The 16808-nt window shown below is 35.3% G+C and overlaps 1 long non-coding RNA gene across 1 annotated transcript in view; it reads left to right on the forward strand.

The window, feature by feature from the left end:
- The first annotated feature begins 2014 nt into the window (after nucleotides 1–2014).
- The window catches only part of LOC132159109 (uncharacterized), a 51133-nt gene continuing 36339 nt past the window's right edge, over nucleotides 2015–16808 (forward strand). Inside the window, exon 1 of the long non-coding RNA XR_009437783.1 lies at nucleotides 2015–2163. This is a non-coding gene — a long non-coding RNA (uncharacterized LOC132159109). The remainder of the gene's footprint in view (nucleotides 2164–16808) is intronic.

Genomic DNA, 16808 nt, shown 5'->3' on the forward strand with positions numbered 1-16808 from the left:
AAAAATAAATAATATTCATGCCAAAATCACTTGAGAACACTTTAGAACACATCAAAGTTCTTCAGAAAATCCAGTCTAGTTCTACAGTAGATACTACATTATAACTTTACAAACTTTCACATCAGAAAGTTACACAAATTTTAGAGTTGTAGCTTCAGCCAACCTGCCCAAATAAGCTAGCCAAGCTACAATCGTATCTGCTGTAGGTGTTTAGTGTAAGTGTGTATCTCTGGGTGTTTTCTGGTTGCCTGGACGCTCTAATGTGTGAACACGCGGCTGCAGTCAGGGGAAATGTCAGAGATGGTGAACAAGGCCGATTCGATAACAAGAACTGTCGATGTGTTGTGTCTGCTCTGGGGTTTTTGTTTAATAACACCTTTGAATATTTGACGGCATATTGAAACGAACTGCTGCCGGGGTTTAATAGCGTGTGTGCTCAGGTACCCGTAAATGTCACTGCCGTTGTTCTCACATTTTGCATTAATTGACCAAGGTTACTGTACGTGACAAATGAAATGTCAAGCAATATATAGCGTTCAAAACATCTCTGGATGAATTGCGTTTCACTTTTGAGTGAACCCGGAAACTCAAAACCATTTAGCACTTTGGGATTCAGCAAAACAATCTATACGTTCACGTACCTCTTTGCACGTGTTTTTTAATGCTTTTGTGAGGTTAAAGGTCATGTGTGTGTGTCTCAGACAGCATAAAGAGCATATTGGGTTCATATTGAAATTTAGTTGTTTGTACTGCTATTTTGAGACATGTAAGCGGTAACCGCTATAGAGACGGTTGTGTGAATTTACACACATCGTTTTAACACCTGTCAGACAGGGAGGAAATTAAATCATGTCCCACTGCTGGAAACACAAACACACATACAGCGCTGATAAGACAGGCACTAATTGAAATTCCATTCTAAATGGCCCCTAAGTGCGGATCAGCAATGGGCCGCACGGGTGATCGACTTTTATTGTGCTTTTGTTGTCTGTCTTGACCTGCCTAACCATGATGCCTTGGGGGAAAAGCTAGCAAGAGACTATTTTCCATGAAATAGCTCAATTCATCATCTCCAGTAGCTGCTGTGACTTGAGTTTTGACGCAAGATGTTTTGTTCGGACATTTCTATCATGTTTTGTTGTGGATTTGTTTGCTTGGAGACAAAATTGTTTATGAGAACACTTGCATTCAATGTGGTGCTCAAGTCAAACAAAGTATTAAAATATAGAAAGAGCAGGTAGAACAGATTATACATATAAAATAAAACCACAACATGGAAATCTAAAACTGACTGTCATTCATCGCAATGGCTCAAATATTTACTAAAAAGATTTGTTTACTGGTTAAGTCAATAGCAACATTTTATCTGACGATTCACAAATTTTATTCTGATTATGCTCTTTTTTCAGAATTGCATGATTTAACCTCAGAATTATGATATTAACACAATTATGAGGGAAAAAAATATGAATAGCAAGATAATTCTGAGCAGAAAAGATTTGTTGTGAGATATAAAATTGCAATTGCGAGAATTGTGAGATTAAAAGTCGCAATTACCTTTTACTATATATATGTTTTTTATTCCTTTGCGGAAACAAATTTGACACAATTCTGACTTTTTCTTGTAATTGCAAGTTTATTTCCAACAATTCTATACAATTAGTAATCAATACACCAAAAACATGGTAAGTCCAATTTTACTATAATAAAACTGTGGTTAATTTTCATGGGGGAAAACTCAAGGAAAAAGATTGCGAGGAAAAAGGTCTGAAATGTGAGAAACAGACACAGAACTGCTAGAAGGAAAGTCTAAATTTTAAGATAAAAAGTTTATCTTTTTAAAATTCAGATTCAAGAAACAGCCTTGGTGAACCAAAACATTTAATTTTCCAATCACAGCAAAGAGGAAGTAGCCATTCAGTACATCCAACCAATGAAAACGCTCCCTCGAAGCCCGCGCTCGAATGCTATTGGTCGTGTCGCCAAATACGTAAATCAAAATATGACGCAGGTTGACGCGTTTACTAAAAAGATTCATAATCAAAAGAAACGCCACTAAAAGGCGGTATAAACTGAAAAATTGCGCTACCGAAGCGAAAGCTGCTCTGAGTTGATTTTTATTTATTTATCAGATTCTATGACAGAATCACATTCAAAAATAAGGTAAGAGTCGAGCGTGATTCACTCGCTTTGTGTGAAGACTATGTAGACTTTCAAAACTATAATTTACGAGGTCATATGTCAGTTAGGATGCTGCGTATGTAAACGTAACGTCAGGGAAAAAAGACACAAAGGCAGTTCACCAGGGTTTGAAACAGTGATTCTTCCTAAGGAAGTGTTTCGCAAGGGTTAGAAATGCCACTTCCCATTCCTTGTCCCTGTAACCCAGACCAAACACACACACACACAGAGAGAGAGGGAGAGAAGATGCAGGATCAATAGGTGCTGTCTGCAAAGCTTTATTCTGTAAATCCCGAGGCTGAGAGAATCAGTCATGCACAGCTGCAGAATACAGACAGAGAGCAAACAGACAATAGCCACCGTGTATGTGTGTAGATTTGTGCGATCAAAACCAATGAACACAAAGCAGAACAGCTACCTGTACAATTAAACGCTCACAAAGACTTTCAAAGGCAGGTGACGAGCGCTACAGTTTACATTTCCCATCAGTGCGTGTTTATTGTGCGCATTTTGTATTAGTCCTGGGAGTTATAACATCAAAGATGCGCACTCGGCCTCAAAGCTCACCCTGCACTCACATACAACATTTAATTAAATGATTTTCTTTTGAAATGATTGAAGAAAGTTTTTCATCATAAAGATTGAGTATTGAAATTAGTTTTCTGTATCCACTCTATGCCTATGGGCGAGACTTCAGCTCATTAGCCGCTATAGGCAAGAGAAGAACAACAAAGTGCAGGAAACCTGTTTGTCTTACAAACCAGTGTTCATAATTAAGATAATACATTCAAATAATATAGTAAGACACACCAATTTGCAATATAAAGCAGCAAAATAAGCAGTTTAGCTAGTACAGCAAAAAAGCTGGAAGCGAATGAGACCGGAAGCAGGTGGATATATATATATATAAAAAATTGTGAAGCCTTCTGGAATACTTGAATCTGATTGGTCAAGCATACTGCTGTCAGATATTTACATAAAATGACTGAACTATATAAATCACTGTTACTGATTATAGTTCACAAGCTATTGATTTCTGAGTTCCGTGTCTCTCATATTGCCCTGTGCTCGTTCTTCTTACATAACAAACAACTGTTTCAAATAAAAGCAAGCTGGAAGTAGCTGGTTTTAGCTGGTCTCCCAGCCAGGGCCCGTTCTAGAGGGGGGCCCTAAATTTGGAATTATATCACACCAAACGATTTTGGACGCAATGCGCAGTCCTGTAAATTATACATATACAGTATATACATGTATGTGTGTGTGTGTATATATATATATATATATATATATATATATCAAAATTATATGATTTGAAACTCTCAAGAGTCATTAGTTCGAGAAATGGACTACAGTGGTTTTTATTGTAATTTCTTCTCAAAAAACTACAGCACGACCAGTAGTTTTTGATTCCTGAATGAGTGATTCTTGATCCTGTGGATTCAAAACACACAGTGCAACTAGTGCAGTCCAATTCCTGAATGAATAACCCTAATCCAGTTCTTTTTATGGAACCAAAAATACAGGGAGACCATTGCAGTCCAATTCTTGAATGACTCGTATGATCTGGTATTTGGATCAAAAACACTGACACTGCAGTCAATTGTTATTGCCAATCAAGACTCTTATGAGACGATTCTTTCTGGTGAACCCAAATCATGTCTGATTAATGAATGAATGACTCTTAAAGGGATAGTTCACTCAAATAGCAAAATTATGTCATTAACCCTCTGGAGTCTAAGGGTATTTTTGGGGCCTGGAGAAGTTTTGTCATGCCCTGACATTTGTGCTTTTTTCAGTTTCTTATAAATATCTAAATGGCTAAAGTCTAATCTCACTGTAAACAGCACAAACTGGGCTATAATAATATGTGAAATGCATGCATGTACATGATTGTATTTTTGAGAAAAAAAAATATTATGCGTGGTTAGTGAAAAATGTTAAATCACTTGAATAAGGCAATAAAACACATAGAGAACATTGGTTCCCGGGAATTTTTGAGAACTGGAGCTTGTAGCCTAGAATTTTTCTTTCTAAATTATGTGAAAATCATCTTGTTTACTCACTTACAGAAAACAATATATTGATATCATGAATATCATTGTGATTTACACCTGAGAAGACAAAGGCCCGCATAATGAGCTGCATAATGAGCCATTCAGTCATCGGTGCCACTGAGAGGAAGGAGTTACAAGAAAGAATGTGAGAACAAAATAAATCTATATAATTTTATGTTTGTAGTTTATTAAGAATATATATAATTATCCCACAACATAATTTAATATCCACTTTGGGGAGCAGTTAAACAGTTTATCAGGAACAATCAAAGCTGACTTTCAAACAAATTTTTTGGCATCATCACTCCAGTCACACATTCCTTCAGAAATCCTTTTAACAATCTGATTTTCTACAAGAAAAAACATTTATTGTTATTATTATTATCATTATTATTATTATTATTATTAATGTTGAAAAGAGCTGAGAATAATATTTTTCAGGTTTTTTAGGGGGAATAAATAGAAAGAACAGCATTGTTTTTACATTTGTTACAGTTATTTATTTGTTACATTTATATTATTTACATCAAGCTTTTGAATGGTATAGTATTGTATATTGTTATTGAAACTTCATAATGTTTCACTTGATTATACATTTAGTCAGGAATTATAGTTTGGAAAAAGTCTAACTAGTAAAATGTTTACACGTTATGTGAAAACTAGTACAAGTATATAAATAAATAAAAAGAGACTTACTCATGTTCTCTGCTGAATAAAGTGCTTCATTCTTATTTTTTCTGAGGAAATCCATTTCTCAAATCCTCAACCACATCACATCTTTTTGGGGTGATTTATGTCTTATTCCTCTCATCGCGAAGCAAACAGTAACTCATCCTCATGTTGTTCCAAACCCGTAAAATCTCTGTTTATTTTTGGAACACAGTTAAAAAGTTAACAGCTTAAGTCATTTGTGGATTAATGCGTATTAGAGACGCGAACCGTTTAAAACGATTCAGTCAAATTTGGTGAACTGAATGATTCGTTCGCGAAACGGATATGACAAACTGCTTTGTTTTGAACTCTCTCTCACAACAGACACGGAAGAGAAGACAATGCTGAATAAACAATTATCTTTTATAGTTATCAAGCTGTACAAAAACATACAGCATAACCACTCGTTTTGTGATTAGACTGGTGGAGAATTATATTTCCCGTCAAAACTCTATAAGAGTAGGCTATTTTTAGTGCGCTATTTCATTTGCTTCAGTGGAAAACTTAAAGCAAAAGAAGCGGTTCTCGGCTTCTTACTCTATTTCAGAGTCATGCGACGCCTCTCTGCCTCACATTAGGATTTATTTGGAGTTAATGACTAACCGGCTGACTACATGATCCCTTCCATGAGTCATTGCTTGTGTTTATGTATCCCTGACTGAAGACAACACCTTATTTCACGCTGGTAAACACACACTGTAGATTACAGAGGATGAAGGATGCCATCATTAGCTCACACACAATGGTAAATGTTCTCACAGTGGGCAGTCAGTTGAACATATGGTGAAGCCTCGGCCTTTTGCTCTGGCCACACACACACATTCACTCTCATTCTTCATCTCTGCCATCTGCTCTGCTCTTTGGCCTCTGTGTGTAAGAGATGTTCACATGTATGAGGCCGATACACACTTGTTCCGCTACTGTGAGCATTTGCATTGTGACTCTCAACCCAATCATAGGCTACTCCTTCATGCATCATTTCATTTCCATTCAATTGTTCATTTTGTTATTTTAATAAGGAGTCTAATAATTATGCTTCGATTGTGCATTCGGAAAACTGATTAAGAATTTTTTTTTCTTTTAAAAGATGTTTATTCTGCTCATCAGGGATGAATTTATTTGATCAGAAATACAGAAAAAACTGTAATATTGTGAGATTGATACAATTTGACATAATGGTTTTCTATTTTAATATACTGTGAAATATAATTTATTCCAGTGATGCAAGGCTGAATTTTCAGCATCATTTCTTTAGTTTTCAGTGTCACATGAATGATCCTTCAGAAATCATTCTGATATGATGCTGATTTATTATCAATATTGGAAACATAATTTTTTTGGGACTTGTTATATGTTTTTTTTCTTTGATGCTTTGATAAATACACTCACCTAAAGGATTATTAGGAACACCATACTAATACTGTGTTTGACCCCCTTTCGCCTTCAGAACTGCCTTAATTCTACATAGCATTGATTCAACAAGGTGCTGAAATCATTCTTTAGAAATGTTGGCCCATATTGATAGGATGGCATCTTGCAGTTGATGGAGATTTGTGGGATGCACATCCAGGGCACGAAGCTCCCGTTCCACAACATCCCAAAGATGCTCTATTGGGTTGAGATCTGGTGACTGTGGGGGCCATTTTAGTACAGTGAACGCATTGTCATGTTCAAGAAACCAGTCTGAGATGATCTGAGCTTTGTGACATGATGCATTATCCTGCTGGAAGTAGCCATCAGAGGATGGGTACATGGTGGTCATAACAATGCTCAGGTAGGCCGTGGCATTTAAACGATGCCCAATTGGCACTAAGGGGCCTAAAGTGTGCCAAGAAAACATCCTCCACAACATTAGTGGTAACAAGGCACGATGGATCCATGTTCTCATTTTGTTTTAATTTATTTAATTAAATATTGTTTCCTGTAGTTTATTTTTATTATTGTTATTATTATTAAGCATGGTTTAAGGTAGTTTGTATTCATTATAGCTAATTATTTTGTTTATTATTAACAAATGCTATTTTCATTTATTTTATTTTATTTTATTTCTTTTAATAATATACATTCATGTAGCTTGAAAAATAGAGCATAGTGATAGCATCACCAAGGTCATTGTTTTTTTATTTTTTTATTAATGAAAGCATGAACTAAAAAAAGAGCTCATGTTAAATGCATTAATGTTAATTTAAAAGTGTCAAGTTCTCATTTAGATACACTGGATAGATAAGTTAAGTAGTTAGTCATTGCGAGATAAATGTGCGGATCTTAAAGGTCATGCTAATTTTGCGATGGCTGAACATTAAGCCTTTGGGGGATTGAGCTGTGTATGTTTGTGTCTTGCTGTTTGCTGATGTGACCGTGTGTAATTATCTGAGAGGTTTTCTTTGCCCTTCTGTACAAAAAAAATTAATTTCCGAGGCTGTATGTTGGAATAAATGGCGTGTGCGTGTGATTATACCAGTCGCTTTTCACTAATGACTCAATTAGCGAGGAGTCTCTTATCATAATGGGATCGGTGTAGAGAGAGATTGTCCAAGAAACTAAGAATTCCCAGGGTCAATATCACAAAGCCTGTCAAGAACAGGACAAGGGTCACATTTCCTACCAAAAACAAAAGAGAAAAATAAGTAATTCTATTCTGCTTAAAGAAAACTGTTAACTATGAGGTTTTGGCACTGTGATATTATTTCTTTCAATTCTCAGTGTTATTGTAGTGTTATTTAAATACATTTATAGTATTTATTATTAATTATTAAATATATTTGATTCATATTTGAATGAGCTTTTATTTTTATATTTTTTTTATATTTTTTATTTATATATTTTTAGTATAACCTTTTTTTTTATTTTAGTTTTAGTGTTTTTAATACTTAAACTTCTACTTTTTTTTCAATTTTATTTCAGCTGCAAGGCAACATTGCTAGTTTTTGAATACAATTTTTGTTCATTTGTTTTTCATCAAATATTTATAGGCTATTTTATTTTATTTCAGCTTTCAGATTGAAAAAGTTAACTGGAATACATATACAGGATATATACAGTATGGCATACATTATGGTATAGTATTTGTTGTACTAATATGCTAATTTAAAGATTCTATTTTGTTATACATTTTATTTTAATGTTTGTATATAATAAAATAAAATAAATGTCATTTAATGAATATGATTTGTAAAATAATTAATACAACTGAATTTTTATTGCCATAATGTTAAAATATAATTCTCATAATAACCGCAATAATGCAATACAAAAAAACTATAATATATAAATATATAAAAATTAGGGTTGCCCTCGACTAAAGATTTTTTTGTTCGACTAGAAGTCATTAATTTTAATCATTAGTCTATTATTAGTCGTTCTTTTATTAATAAACCATATAAATCATAGTAATAAGCCTTTAATTGCCTAGATAGCCTAATAAGCACTCAAGCTCTGCCACAGTGCACCGGCAAATATAATGATTATGAATGTGGTAGGGATAAACAGCAAGTACATTAATGTTTTAATAATTTAATGTTACGCTAGTGCTTTCTGTTTTTGGTTTAAGAGATGAAGTTGGCGACATTGACTCGTCATACAGTATGTGCTTGTATGCATGTTTCATACAGATTTAGATACAGATAACATTTAGATTGAGCTGCCATGTAAAGTTGCTACTACTGTACATACATTTTTCAGATGATAAGGCATTTTTTAGGTCGATGAATGTTATGTGAGCATATGGATGTCCTGCCCGATGTACTATATTACCACTTAGACTGCGTGATTTAGCCACTTTGTGTGGAAGTGTTTTTTTTTTTTTTGCAACTAATGACATTTTGGTGGACCAAGCCTCTTCTCGTCGACTAACAGTTAGTCGACTATTAGGGGGCAGCCGTAATAAAATTAAATACAAATTTATGGAAGTATTTACACATCCTAGTTGGTAGTATTTGTTGTACTGCTTCTAAATTAATGTAGTATATTTTATTTGAATATATATTTAATTAAAAAAAAATATTGAAAATGGGAATTTCGTTTTTTGTTACACCCAAAAACACAACAAACACACAAATTTATTAAAAATAAAAAACTGAAGTAAGTACATTGTATAAGTATTCATACCCTTAACTCTTTACTTAGCTGAAGCACTCAACAGCCTCAAGTCTTTTTGGGTATGATGCAACTAGTTTTGCATATCAGCATTTAGCAATTATCTGCCATCCTTCTCCTCTCATGCTCTGTCAGGTTGGATTGGGGCATATTTTCAGGTTTCTCCAGAAATATTTGATTGGGTTCAAGTTCAGACTGTGGCTGGGCCACTAGAGGACATTCACAGAGTTGTCCACTCTTGCTATGTTTTTAGGGTCATTGTCCTGCTGGAAGGTAAACCTTCTGCCCAGTCTGAGCTTCTGAATGCTCTGGACTGGGGTTTCATTAAGACTATCTCTATATTTTGGAGCATTAAGCTTTTCTTCTACTCTGAGGAGTCCCTCAGTCCCCGCTGCTGAGAAACAGTCCCACAGCATGAGGCTGCTACCAACACTTTACTTTAGGGATGGTACTCTGCAGGTGATGAACAGCTGGTTTCCTTCAAACATGATGCTTAGAATTGAGGTTCATCAGACCAGATAAATGTATTTCTCATAGCCTGAGAGTCCTTTAGGTGCTTTTTTTTGTAAATGCCAAGTGTGTGTTTTCATGTGTCTTCACTGAGGAGAGGATTGAGTTTGGCCACACCACCATAAAGCTCAGATCGGTGGAGTGTTGCAGAGATGTTTGTCCTTCTGTAGGTTTCTCCTGTCTCCAAATATGATCATGGAGCTCAACTTGAGTGACCATCAGCTTCTTGGTCAAGACTCAATCCAAAGCCCTTCTCCATCTGTAGCTCAGTTTGGCCAGGAGGCCAGCTCTAGGAAGAGTCCTGGTTTTTTCAAACTTTTTCCATTAAGAGTAACAGAGACTATGCTTCTGTGAACCTTCAATGAAGCAAAATTATTTTCTGAACTGTTCTCCAGATTTGTGGCTTGATGCAAACCGGTTTCTGAGCTCTAAAGGGAATTCTTTTGACCTCAGTGCTCTGATATACATTTTCAGCTGTTGGATCTTTTATTAAATGTCCCGTTCTTCGTGATAAACTTTAGTTAGTGTGTAATGTTGTTGTTAGAGTATAAATAATATCTGTAAAATTCTAAAGCTCAATGTTCAATGCCAAGCGAGATATTTTATTTAACAGAATTCGCCTACAAAAAACGACCCGTTTGGACTACATCCCTCTAGTTCCTGCAGTGATGACGTCACTAGAACAGTTTTTTGACTAACCTCCGCCCACATCAATACACAAAAAATGGGGGCGTGGTCTTGATGCGCTCCGACGGAGAAGAGGAAGAGCTGGTTTGTGTTTGTCGCCATGTCGTTGAAACGCTGTTATTTTCATCTCTGAGTCCAATCACCTTTGTTTGGGCTTCCCAGGGATGCTGTACTTGGAGATTAATGGTTACAATTTATGTTTAACTCTGTTCCCGAAAATTATAATCCACATGTTAAACTATGTGCAGCACATTTTGCTGAGGACAGCTTCCTCAATCTCAATCAGTTTAATGCCGGATTCGCACAAAGATTATTCTTGAAAGATGGAGCAGTTCCCTCTTTGTCTGGAGAAGGTGTTGTTTATGGACCACAACCGGTAAGTGTATTTTATTATTTAAGTTGGTGCTTTTAACAGTTTCTGTAACTTATTACACAAAGGGCAACGCTGTTTAGCTTTGTTAACTAGATGTTAGGGCTGTGCAAAAAAATCGAATGCGATTTTCATGCGCATCTCATCAGTAAAAACGCTCCTGTGATTATAAGTACATCTCCAGCACGTGCTCCTGCCCACTTGCTTCTCTAAACTAGCCCAATCACGTTTCCAGGAGGGCTGCGTGCGCTAAGCTGGTGTAAGGAACCGCTGGCTCAATCAGAACTCCTTATGTATTTCTGAAGGAGGGACTTCATAGAACAAGGAAGACATCAGCCCGTTTTTATGACAGTGAAAACAGCGGTATACAGATAGGTGAATTGTGTGAAAAATACTGTGTTTTTTTACACGCGAAACATGAACACATGTTATATTGCTCACTGTAAACACAATCAAAGCTTCAAAAAAGCACGAAAAACGGGACCTTTAAGACGTGTGCTTTTCCAAATCTTACCCATTTAACTTATGTTGCCACAGGTTAACTGCACATGAAGTGTAGTAACATCTTAAAGCAATATGAATGTTCCTGAGCTAAACTGTCCCAGATAGATGAATACTTATGCAATGGAATCATTTAAGTTTCTTATTTTTAATAAATTTGCAAAGATTTGCTTTACCATTATGGTGTGTTGAGTGTATAATGAAAAAAGGTAATTTAAAGCAATTTAACATAAGGCAGCAACATAAAACATGAAATAAATGAAGGGGTATGAATACTTTCGCAAGGCACTGTATATACACTGTGTGTGTATGTGTACACATATATCTCATGTCAGCGTTATTTCAGGAAAGTAATGCAAAAACTGTTATTTATAAATAAATATAAAAGTATTTATACATCCTAGTAGTACTTCTTGTACTGCTTTCAATTAATGTATTTTAATTTAAATTATATTTAATAATAAAAAAAATCACCATTGAGAGTAATGTTAATTTAGCTAACTGTAAAAAAATAAATAAATAAATACACCCATTAATTAGAATTTGGGGTTGAAATATTTCCGTAAAAATATTTCTGCAATGCCAAAAATCTTAATGGCTCAAAATGGTCTTTTATTCCAAATATGATTTCTTCTTTTTAATAGAGACTCTTTTTTGTTGAAATGATGCATGTTTTTCCCCACACCCCAGTGAGGAGTGATGGACTAAAATGCAGCGACAGAAAAAAATTTGACAGAGACACACTCGGGTCATTATCAGTCCATCAGCCAGCTGTCTCCAACAACATTCCCCATATTCACCTTCACTGTGTCTGTCTGTCGGCCCTCCTGTCTGCCTGCTGCAGACGAGACCGTCTCTCCCCCGCTAATGAATAGCTCCAGTCCAATAATGGACTCTTTAGAAACCGCTGTCAGTGTGAAGAGCTGTTTGGGTGTGCTCATGTGACCCTGTAGGGCACGGAAAAGGAGCCCTGTGTATCCGAAGAGTGCTTTCACATTTAATCCATTCATTAAGCACGGAATGGTGTAATTATGCTGTGTGTTAACCACGGATGAAGATCAGACTCTGTGTGTGTGTGTGTGTGTGTGCGTGTGTGTGTCTGTGTCTATGGGGGTGCATCTTTCGAGAGAAAGATGTTTTCTGTTTCTGGTGCTGTGCGGGAAACCAAACAGACGGTCATGAATATATAATAATGTTTATTGTTATTAAAAGATTAGGCTTACAAGGGAAATGTCTGAGGATGGGAATAATTCAAGACAAACATTCCAACTTTCAAGATCCGGGGAGGAATTTGCAAAGAACCAACTGATAAAATTGTTTATTTGCGCATGCATTGTTTAGGACTAAAGGAATTAAACAAGTCAGAAGACAATGCAAAAATTATAATTTTTTTTTTTTTTTGCAGGGTGCAATTTGTGATCCCAATGCCATTTTAAAGTGCTAAATTGCTTTAAAAATTAAAGTGTGGGTGAATAAGAGAATAAGACACAGGAATTTGCATTGAAGTATTGTAAATGGTAAATCAGTTGACTTTTGTGGTGTCTACCTTTGTTTTATTTAATTTAACAATTTTTTTTTGTTTTAGTTAACATTATGGCTGAATACTTATTTTAGTAATGTAAAAATATATTCTCATTATTGTCATACAAAAACCATAAAAATATGTGAAATTATACAGTATATACATCCATGTAGTATTTGTTTTACTGTTTGTTTACATTTTATTTTAATTAAATGTAAAAAAAAAAAAAAAACACACAAATTAATATACACGTTGCAAAATAAATAAATTACTATTTGCGATGAAAAAAAAACTCCACATTTTAAAAAATCTTAATAGTCTTAAAAGTTTTAAACTTGTCTTACTTTTAATTGTTAGTTTCTGGTGAAATGCCGCACATTTTGCGCGTCAGATTTTTTTTTCTTTTCTTTTTTTTAGGTAGAACTAGAGTTGATAATGTGTCATTAAATTTAGAGTTCACACAAAAATGAAAATAACAGTTTTTTTGTTTTTATTTTGCACACACATACAAAAAAAAAAAAAATCCTAGCACCTGATTTCTGTCTTTGTTGGACTTTTATTCTGATACAGTACGTCATGTCTTATTTTGAAAATGTTATGCATTTTGCCCTAAGTATTGCCTTGTTCTTTGTTGTGCGTTAAATGTGTGATTTCCAGGCAAGTTTTCTCTGAATTAAGTACTTTTGCTTTTGCTGTATTACTTACTATTGTGTTTTAGCTCTCTAATTATATTCTTGCTTGCGTTTTGATGCACTACACCAGGTTTGACTTTATTGTTGTCAAATTTCATTGGTTTGTGTGTCTCATTATTGACTGCAAACCGTGGTTGTGTTGTCTTGATGTACTGTTTAAATTTAATGAGGTTTTGTATTTTTATCCTTTGAATTTTTAAATTAGTATTAGCTAATTATTTGACTTTAAAATGGTACTGCTATCATGGGCGGTGCACTGAAACACATCAACACAAGATATAACCAATCAGGGCTCAGAGAATTCTTTGAGTGGGTGGAGTCTGGAACACTAATGGAACATAATCAGTGATTTCATTAACCAAGGACAGATTTCATTAACCCTGGACTCATTTTATTATCTAAATAGTATTAAAGACATGGGAAGGGGTCTTTTAACTCTCTCTGCCAAACATAGCCATGATCAGCCTCTGTTCTTTGAAGAAAACCCCTTTCAGATAAGTTTATTCAGTTTATGAATGGCTGCCATCATGGTTTGATACGGTGGGGTTTGACAGAGAAAGAAAGAGCAGTTATGGCACAAAATAGTGCTTAGAACAGAAAAACGTGAGATTAAGTGTTTCTACTGTAAAATGTTAGTTGTTTACCTCAGGAAGTTACACTGACAATCTTAATATTAAAAAAAAATTAAGTTTCAGGTATTGTTTAAAAAAATATCTTTATATTTGAGAAATGTTGGTTGTTAACCTAAGGAGGTATTACTAAATATCTGATTTTTTTAGTGTTCATTTCAAATACAAAATATTCATTTTTATTTGGTATTTTATATTTTGCATTATATTTAAGCAAATATAAATATTTTTATATAGTATATTTAAATATACTTTATTATTTGTTTAAATATCTTAATTCTTTATCATTTATTTGAAATAATTTATTTATTGTTTTTAAATAAGTTAAAAATTAAGTTAAAAATTGTAATAAATTGTCTTTTCAATTATTACAAATAACTTTAATATTTCAATTATTTTTTGAATAGCTATTGTAATTATTCTGTTGTAATTGTATATATTTTTTATTTTAAGTGTAATTATTTATAAAAAATAAAAAAAAGAATTATTTTTATCACTTACATTTAAAATTCTATAACCATTGCTTAAAAAAAAATAACTTGACACTGCTTTGTACCCTATGCATAGAAATCACCCCATACCTCTTTTTAACAAACATAATCATCATATTTAAGCTCTTCTAATTAACAAACACAATCATTTTGTTTTTGCAAATATGGATCTGACTCATCCACATCTTTCTCAGCTGTGAGCACTTCCCTCCAGACAGCAGAATATGTTGTGTGTTAAAGGGTTAAATATGGTTTTAATTGTGATGCTAATGTGCTCTGAGATGGGAGAGATTATTACGCCCTCAGGGACGGAGAGATGGAGGGATGGAGGAGAAGAGCTGAGCGATCCGAGGCGGGGGGGATCTGGTTGGGGTATTTTAATGAGTGCACCTGAAATAAACAAAGAGATATCAGATTTGTCCGTGACATGCTTGCAGTATCCCCTTATGCCAACAATGACAGCAACTCTCTGGGAGCGTTCGGACTCAGACCTGTGAACCCCATATTATCAGGCAGGAGCCAACCGGGATGCCATCTCAGCTGTCGCAGGGTCTTATCAGCTCCTGCCAGTCACTAATCAATAATCTGATAGCGTCTCTGACATGATTGCATCTAAATCTGAGACATCTCCCTCTCTTTTTCTCAGACAAATGCTGTTTTTGAATTAGCAATAGGGGATTTTTGGTTTTAACCTTCTGTTTGTTTTATGGTTTTTGGCAGTATTGTTGCAAATCCTCTGAGCCAAGGAAAACTGGATGGATTAGGAGAGAATTTGGCTTGCTGTGGCCCAGATGTGTTTGGGAACGGTTGGTCGGGGAGCCTCTGCAAGATGTTGGGCAATTTTGGAGAAAATCTGATATAAGCAAGAGGGTTTGTTGACCTCATTTCTGCGGATGTTGAGTTCCACCCTGGTACAGACACATTTTTTGTGGTTGGCTCAGCAGAAGAACTCCCAATGTTTCATCTTCACCCTGTTAGTTCACTGCTGAGCTATTAGCTTGCCGTCAAAAGAGGGAATTTGGAGATAAAAACGGAGGGATTTAAGCTATAGGGAATTTTAAATCCTGCAATCTTAAGGGTTCTGTACTTCTGAAAACCTTTGGGAATAGGCCTGAATTTGTCTTTGCATATCAAATGCTGCCTTTTTCCATTGCAGGAATGCAGACTGTGGTGCCAGATTCTGATGGGAGTTGGTTCTGGGCTGGAAAAATCACTTATATTCTCCCAAAACCAGAGACTGGTATGGTTGAAGGTGGGATGATATCCAAACAAGTCTACAGAACAACCTAGTCTGGCAAAACTGCATAGCATCCACTCAGAAGTCAGAAAACCTTAACAACTGCATTACAATATACTAAAACCATTCTGAAAACTGTAAAAACTGCATGGCTACATATTAAAACCACTCCAAAAACCTTAACAACCACACAGTAATGCAGTAAAACCACTCCAAAGGGACTTAACAACCAAATAGCAATGCACTAAAACCAGTCAGAATAACTTAGCATTCACATAGAAACATAGTAAAACCATTCTGAAACCTCAACAACCGCATAGCGGCACACTAAGGCTACATACACACAAAGCCAGAGATTTCCCTAACCAATCTTTCTTCCCCTTGTCTCAAGAAATATCTGCATCCACACGAAACCACAAAACTTTGTAGTATACATGCCAGACCAGTATGTAGCGCTGTAATTCTGCCACAGAGACACAATAAAAACGGAGAAGACTCATGCATAAACCTTGCACGCTGTATACAACTGAACATGGAACAATACGTTATTAATCTGTGTTAAAGTGGTCATATAATGCCAATTCTCAAGTTGATATGATTCTTTAGGGTCTTAATGAAAGGTCTGTACCATAGTTTGTTTAAAATTTCTCAATGTTAGTGTTAGTTACCCTTTCATAAACAACTCTTTTCAAAACAGGCTGGTTTGTGGGATTCTCCTTTAATGCTAATGAGCTCTGCCGACTCCGCCCCTTTCTTCTGATCTGCTCTCTGAGAACTGTTTACTTTAGCCACATCCATAGTGAAACTTGCTAATTAGCACATTATTAGGAAAGGCGATTTTCAATGATTAATTTAAATACATTATACTCTCTGCTGGAGGCTGGATCATGAAGGATCTAGGGCACATTTCTTTAATTTCTCGTAAACGTAAGTTAATCCTCTGCGATTTCAGTCGCTCGGATGTCGGGAGTAAATAACTGCTGCTATGTTGATTATTACATCCAACAAAAAAACACCTCAATCACTTAGGAGTCATGCTGGTCTGCATCTCTGACTGATGACGGATCACTCAGGGCGGGTCTGAGGTTAGACACAAGTCCAGTCTGTACTGAAACGCTGCTGTCAATC

This window comes from Carassius carassius, chromosome 16 (genome assembly GCF_963082965.1).
Source record: "Carassius carassius chromosome 16, fCarCar2.1, whole genome shotgun sequence".
Lineage (NCBI taxonomy): Eukaryota > Metazoa > Chordata > Actinopteri > Cypriniformes > Cyprinidae > Carassius > Carassius carassius.